This window comes from Spinacia oleracea, chromosome 5, assembly GCF_020520425.1.
Source record: "Spinacia oleracea cultivar Varoflay chromosome 5, BTI_SOV_V1, whole genome shotgun sequence".
Taxonomy (NCBI): domain Eukaryota; kingdom Viridiplantae; phylum Streptophyta; class Magnoliopsida; order Caryophyllales; family Amaranthaceae; genus Spinacia; species Spinacia oleracea.
The window spans coordinates 86708695-86717011 of record NC_079491.1 but is presented as its reverse complement, the minus strand read 5'-3'; positions in this window follow the sequence as shown (position 1 = coordinate 86717011).

Sequence of the window (8317 nt, the reverse complement as noted above, 5' to 3'; positions counted from 1 at the left end):
CCCATTATATTTTGTCCAACCCCACATTGGGTGCGGTCGGTCTTAGTCCTACTCATCCTACTGGTAATAGTAAGTGTTGTGTTGTGTTAATTTTTGATCTTGTTATTGTGAATATAATCATTGTTGTGTTGTGTTCCTGCAGGTCATCACTTGCTGAAAAGGGAGTCACTGGGACTTGACAAGAACTAGAAGATTGTGCACTCTGCTCCTGGGCCGTCAAAGAAAAAATACGTTACGCTTCCCCCTTACTGTTGGCGTATCTTTCAAAATCGTACGTCTGCTCAGACTACTCCGGCTGTAGTCCTTAGTTGGGGTCAGGTGCCACGTACGGAACGTATTCAAATTAACAAGCCAACTACCGTTGTTCAGAAAAAGGTAGAAGAAGCTGAGATTTGTGGGGTCCATAGATATAAGGCCATTCCCAGTGGTCGCGGAGGTGGCCAAAATAGGAGGAAACGGTCCACTCTCGACGGTGATGAGGAGCCTGCGAAGACTAAGCGCAATAAGCAGGATGGAGATGCTAAGCCGGTTGGGGTGCATGATCAACCTGCTATTGGAGCCGACAAAGGCGCTTTCAATGCTAAGGATGTCGAAGAGCCTGAGGATTCACTGGAGTTACTGGATGCGGATCCTTTGTCGAAGCTTAACCACAAACAGGTGCAGTCGGCTTTGATTCCTACTCCTCCTCACAGGACGATGTCCCATCGTCGCCACAGTCCAACCAAGTCAGCCAGCTCTGGTTTGAAGTATGAGGTTCCTGTTCGGACTAGGAACTACATTGAGGATGAGAAAGTGGCCTTGTCTCCTGAACTGGATAAAGCTTTCGAGTACCCTGCTGGCGAGCCACATGAGGTTTGGAACCCACTGAGTGACGTCTAGCGAGGGGAGACCATTATGTTGAAGGAAATAATGCTCTTGGTCCAAGTATGCATTTAATGGTAAGTCTAATAAATGCGGTTCAATATTAATTATACAAGTTAATAATTCAGTGAGATCAAGTGAACTGTATGCCTAGCTAGAGGCCGCTTCAGTTAAAGTGGATTAATGATATTAATCCACAACTTACTCTTGACTGAACCCGTAGGGTCACACAAATAATACGTAAACGGATCAAGTATTTAATAGCATTAAATACTCCATCTATGGATATTCGGAATCGACGGATCTTGGTTCCAGTGGGAGCTGAGATCGTCAAAGGCAAATAATGAATACTCCGGAAACGATGATATTGCCGGAAACGGAAATATGGATCGTATCGGAAATATAAATATTATCCAAGTCGTAGATGTTGCTGGAAACGGAAACATGGTACGTATCGGAAAATATTATCGGAAATGAAAATATTAACGGAATCGGAAATATTGTCGGAAACAGAAATATTGTCAGAATCAGAAATATTATCGGAATCGGAAAATGATTCCGGAAACGGAAACATTAAATATTTGTCCGAAACGGAAATTAATTCCGGAATCGAAAATGTTAAATATTGTTCGTATCGAAAATGAATTTCGGAATCGGGAAATTAATCGAAAGCGCGTCGTACGAATTAGCATCGGACTAGCTTGCTAGACGAAGGCCCACCACGAAGCCAGGCCCACGTCCAGCAAGCCTAGCGTGCGTCATAGCATCCCAAGGCAATGCTAGGCCCAGCGCAAGGCCAGGCCCAGCGCGCCAAGGCTGCGAGCACAATGGCAGCGAGCAAGCTTGGGCTTCGTAGCCTGCTCGAGCTTTGCGTCTGCGCGGGCGTGGCCTGCTCGCATGCGGGCCATGCTCGTGTGTGTTTATGCTTGCGTACGAAACCTTAACCATGTAGGATTCGTTTAAAGATTAAATCCCTAAATCTAGTAGATAATTAATTAAAAGAATTTAAATTAAATTCAGATTAGTTAATTCGTTTCCTAGTAGGATTCGAATACCCGTTTCCATACCCTATAAATAAGTGATCATAGTTCACAATTTAGGCATAAAACTCAGTCATTATTTGCTACAAAAAAACCGAAAAACACATAGTACCTTTGGGGCAATTTTAGTTAATTAAACCTAAGGCGGATCCGGACGTGCTGTGGACTATCTACGGAGGGACGACGTTTGGGGTCCCAAAGACTTGTTCTTGCTCGGTTCCGGCGCAGCAAGGGAGGGCACGCTCAAAGAGTATGCATCCTAAATTATGCTAATTGTTATGTGACAATTAATTTGGAATCCTGGCTTTTATGGTTTTTCCGCATGATTTATATTCATTTATATGTATCATAACTTAACAGTGGTATCACGGGCCTCTAATTAATTTCATAATAATTTCTTAACATGGTTAAATTTTATAAATTTGCAAGGAATTAAAAGGGGTGATTAATTTCGTAATTGTAATTAATTGCAAATTTGCGATTATTTGATTATATGTTCGCAGTTTTTCGGCAGTTTCTTCGTTACTCAACGAAATCGAGTGATTTTTGTGTCAATTCTGTATGTAAAAGGCATTCTAAAATTTTGACAAAAAGACGATTTTTCGGCCGAACCCAGAATTCCCTAATTCGAAGCCTAACTATGACTTTTCGGAGGTTTTAGTTTTTCAAACGCAAAGTTTATAATTTTAAGATGTTAAAATAAATATTTGTTCTTCTTGTTGTTAAATCTTGAATTTTGGATTGACCTACTGTATATGTTTAACAAATTTAAGTGCCTAAGCTTGTTAATTATACAACCTAATTTGTAATTGTAATTAATTTGTTGAAATTCAAATAATTTAGAATTTAATTTGATTTTCATAATTAATTGACGATTTAATTAGGCATCAATGATTAAAAACCATCATAAAAATTGTTAATTTATGATAAATTTTAAATTTTTATGACCTAGACTTCAATCCATGATAATTGGAAATTAATTAATTAATAAATTTTTGATTTTTCGCCCTAAATTTATGAAATTAATATAATTTATTAATTTGTCAATAAATTTGAATTAAAAAGTTTTAATTTTTATGAAATTCGCTCATGAATGTTGCACGCACAAAGCAAAGGACACTACGTGTTACCCTTAAGGGGTGTTGTATAGTGCGGGCATGCGACGACGAGCAAGGGAGCTCGTCGCCATGCGGTACGAATGCAGCGAGGAACAAGCGTGTGGCGCGTGCGCAAGGCATTGCTGCCTGGGCGTGTGTGCAGCACGATGGGCGATGGGCGATGGGGGCAAGGCACAGCCGAGCGAGCAAACGCGTGTGGGCAGCGATGGATGCTGCGCCACAGCGCACGCTGCCTCGCCCAGCGAGCAGACCAGGCGCGTCGAGTGAGGCGGGCTGCGCGCAGCGTGGCCTGGGCTGGCTGCGATGCGTGTGGCCTGCCCGTGCTTTGTTGTGCGATCAATCATTGGGGCGATGCTGCCTCGTGACTCGATGGGGCTTGGGCGCAAGCCCAAGTGCCTCGTCTTGTTACGATTGATGCGTTTTGAATTTAATTTTAATTTTTCAGTTCGGAAACGATTTTAATTAACTTTAAAATTCGTAATTTAAATTGTTTTCTCCGAATTTAATTTTGAATAATCTAATTATTATAAATTCTAATTTATACTAATTATTTTACTAAAATTAAAACCTTTAATAAATTTAAATTCATTTATTTAATTCAACTGAAAAAAAATTAAAAAGGATTCAATTATAATTTATATGAGCTTTAAATTTTAAATTAAATTTGTATGTTTCCGGTTAGACTAGGAAATACAATTTTATGTTTAAAATTAGTAAAGCATGTAAATTTATTGGTTTAAGTGGGAGCTTTTAGTCATGAACTCTTGATTAGGTCTACATTCCTTTAAGGTTAAAACAACTTGATTAGAATTAATAAGGATTGAATAATTGGTAGATTATTGGAACCCTTGATTAATTGCTGCAAATATTTATGTGATGCATAATATGTTCTACTAACCAGCTATGTGGGTCTTTCATGATAATGAATGGGTGAATGGTATATATTGTATATGTACTGTTTTGCAGGTTATTGAAAGTGACTAGTATGGCCCAAATAGGATAGAAAATATGGTCTGCGTACCATTAATTTGAATGTAAAATTGGTCTAATGCACCAAAATTTTTAATTTAAATATGGTCTGCGTACCATCAAATAGTTGTAATTAGTTTAATTATAGCTTATCCTATTTGAAGAAAATGGCGCCTCCCATGGTGAAATTCAAGACGGAGTTCCCAATCCATTTTCAAGATGGACTTTGAAGTTGAAGCTTCAAGATGAAGTCGGGCCATACTAGATCACATTTATATCTTATACATGTTTTAAGTTATTTATTGCTTTAAATATGTCTTAATTATGCATGAGATTCTGGCTTGATTATGTTGCATGATTAAGGATTTTAGTTCACTTTAAAATCTAACCAACATATAAGAGCCTTAAGTTCGAAACTTTAAAAATGAGTTAAAAGGTGCCATGCCAAAATAACACTTACTTGGATAAACCTTTACATCAATCTAGTAATAGTTTTACGCTCAGCGAGGTGTTACTTATTGATCCTAAAGGGGTAAGGTACACAAATAATTGTGAGTACATGTTAGTTTTGGTGAAACTCAACGATATAAGTAAGGATTCCTTTTATGTCGTGGCAAATGAGATAGGTTTACCTAATAAGTTCTTAGACGTACCTATCAACCAAGAGTAGTTTTTAGACTATTAGCAAAGGCTTTGCTTACCTAAAATATTTTAGAATTGAGTCTAAATACATAATGTGCTTAATTTTTCAATGATTTAAGGATCTTGGAATCATTTTATTCACACCTGCCGGAACACATAACTTGAATAAAATGCTTAATAAATGATAAATTATGCATGTTTGCTAGAATTTAAAGTTTATTAAGAGAAACTGTGAATGGTTATTTATTTGTTTATTCTTTTCAATTGTAGTTTTTACTATGGCAAACAACAAGTCATTCAACATCCGATCAATTCTCGAAAATGAGAAGTTGAACGGGAAAAACTTCCTTGACTGGCAACGGAACTTGCAAATAGTTCTTATGCAGGAAGAAAAGGAGTATGTCCTGGAAGAGGCGATGCCCGAAGCCGCGGGCGACGGGGTCACTCAGGCATCCCTCAATCATTGGATTGATGCCAACAAGGATGTGAAATGTCTAATGCTTGCAACCATGAGTGCAGATCTACAGAAAACGTTCATCAACTCAGATGCTTTCACGATCATCAGTGAGTTAAAGAACATGTTCCAAGATCTAGCTCGAGTCGAAAGATTCGAGACTCATAGGCAAATTCTTGAGACTAAGCTTAAGAAAGGCGAGCCCGTAAGTCCACATGTTCTCAAAATGATTGGACTCATTGAGAATATGAGTCGGCTGGATCAACAATTCTCTCAGGAAATGGCTGTAGACACCATCCTCCATTCTCTTCATCCGGGTATGATCAGTTCAAACTAAAATACAGTATGAATAGTCTGGAATAAACGCTCACTGAGCTTCACGGTATGCCGAAGAACGCCGAGAAGACGCTCAAAAGTGATAAGCAAGATGTGCTTATGGTGCGTGGGGGCAAGTTCAAGAAATCTAGAAAGAAGAGGAATGCTAAGAAAGGTGGCAAGGCCAGCCCGACTAAGCAGTCTGGCGGCACCAAATCTGAAAAGAAGAAGGTGAGCCAACCCACTTCTGAATCTGAATGCTTCTACTACAAGAAGAAGGGGCATTGGAAGAGAGGTTGCTTGAAGCTTAAGGAAGATCAGAAGAACGGAACATTCGTTCCATCTTCAGGTATTTTCGTTATAGACTGTATACTTGCTAATTCAACTTCTTGGGTATTAGATACAGGTTGTGGCTCACACTTATGTTCCAATTCGCAGGGACTAAGAAGAAGTAGAAGGTTAAGCAAGGGTGAAGTCGACCTACGAGTGGGAAATGGAGCACGGATTGCTGCATTAGCTGTAGGAACTTATTATTTGTCGTTGCCCTCTGGGATAGTTTTGGAACTGAAAGATTGTTTCCATGTTCCAAGTCTTACTAAAAACATCATTTCTGTTTCTTGCTTAGATGCTAAGGGATTTTCCTTTTTAATAAAAGACAATAGTTGTTCGTTTTATTTTAAAGAGATGTTTTATGGATCTGCTAGATTAGTCAATGGACTTTATATATTAGATGACGACAAAAAAGTTTATAACATAAATACCAAAAAGGCCAAAAAGAATGATTCAAATCTCACCTATCTGTGGCATTGTCGGTTAGGCCATATTAACTTGAAACGCATAGAAAGACTTCAAAAAAAGGAATTCTAGAACCATTTGACTTAGAGGATTATGGTAAGTGCGAATCATGTTTACTTGGCAAAATGACAAAGCAACCTTTCTCTAAAGTTGGAGAAAGAGCAAATGAACTATTGGGTTTAATCTATACAGATGTATGTGGACCAATGAGTACAAATGCTAGAGGTGGTTTAAGCTACTTTATCACTTTCACTGATGACTTCAGTAGATATGGTTATGTCTACCTAATGAAGCATAAGTCTGAATCCTTTGACAAATTCAAGGAATTTCAGAGTGAACTAGAGAATCAATTAGGCAAGAAGATTAAGGCACTGCGGTCTGATAGAGGCGGTGAATATCTGAGCTATGAATTTGATGACCATCTGAAAGAATGTGGAATTCTATCAGAATTGACTCCTCCTGGAACACCATAGTGGAACGGTGTGTCGGAACGGAGGAATAGAACCTTGCTAGACATGGTTAGATCAATGATGGGTCAGGCCGAACTTCCAATAGAATTTTGGGGACATGCACTAAATACAGCTGCACTCACTATAAATAGAGCTCCGTCTAAAGCTGTTGAGAAGGCTTCAAATGAGTTATGGTTTGGAAAGCGTCCAAAAGTGTCTTTTCTTAAGATTTGGGGATGTGAAGTATACGTCAAACGATTAATTTTAGACAAACTTCATCCAAAATCTGACAAATGTATCCTTGTGGGCTATCCAAAGGAAACAAAGGGGTACTTCTACAATACATCTGAGAACAAGGTGTTTGTTGCTCGAGATGGTATCTTTTTGGAAAGAGATCACATTTCCAAAATGACAAGTGGGGGAAAAGTAGACCTCGAAGAAATTCGAGTCGAACAACAAACTCTAGAGAATGCTCAAGATTACATTCAGGATGAAACTCAGAGATCTTTAGAAGTATCTGGTGAGAATCAAGGACCATCTAGAAATATAACCCCGCGTAGATCGCAGAGATATAGATCTCAACCGGAAAGGTGCTTAGGTATTTTGACGAACGAGAGCTATGAAGTTCTATTACTTGAAAGTGATGAACCTACGACTTACAAACAAGATATGACGAGCCCAAGATCCAAGCAATGGCAAGAAGCCATGCAATCTGAAATATACTCCATGTCTGAAAACTAAGTTTGGGATTTGGTCGATTTTCCAGATGGCTACCAAGCCATAGGAAACAAATGGGTTTTCAATTTGAAAAAGGACAAGGATGGGAAACTTGAAGTTTCCAAAGCTAGATTGGTTGCAAAAGGTTATAGGCAAGTCCACGGTGTGGATTACGATGAAACCTTTTCACCAGTTGCAATGCTAAAATCTATTCTGATAATGTTAGCAATCGTTGCATATTACGATTATGAAATATGGCAGATGGATGTCAAAACCGCTTTCTTAAACGGCGTTTTAACAGAAACTGTGTTTATGACACAGCCTGAGGGTTTTTTAGGATCCAAAGAATGCTAAAAAGGTATGCAAGCTTAAGAAATCAATCTACGGATTGAAGCAAGCATCAATGAGCTGGAATATACGTTTTGATGAAGCAGTCAGCGAATTTGGTTTCATCAAGAACGCAGACGAATCTTGTGTATGCAAGAAGGTCAGTGGTAGCAAAATGGCTTTTCTAGTATTATATGTCGACGACATATTACTTATCGGAAATGACATTCCTATGTTGAACTCTGTCAAGATTTGGCTTGGGAAAGGTTTTTCGATGAAGGATCTAGGAGAAGCACAGTACATACTGGGCATCAAGATTTACAGAGATAGATCTAAGAAGATGATTGGACTCAGTCAAAGAACTTATATCAATAAGGTGCTTGAAAGGTTCAATATGGCAGACTCCAAGCGAGGCTACCTAACCATGTCTAATGGAATGACTCTAAGCAAGACTCAGTGCCCAAGAACACTAGATGAGCGTAGACGAATGAATGGGATTCCATATGCACCATTGATTGGTTCAATAATGTATTCTATGATATGTACACGCCCGGATGTTGCGTATGCACTCAGTGCTACGAGCAGATACCAGTCAGACCCAGGAGAGGCACATTGGACAGCTGCCAAGAA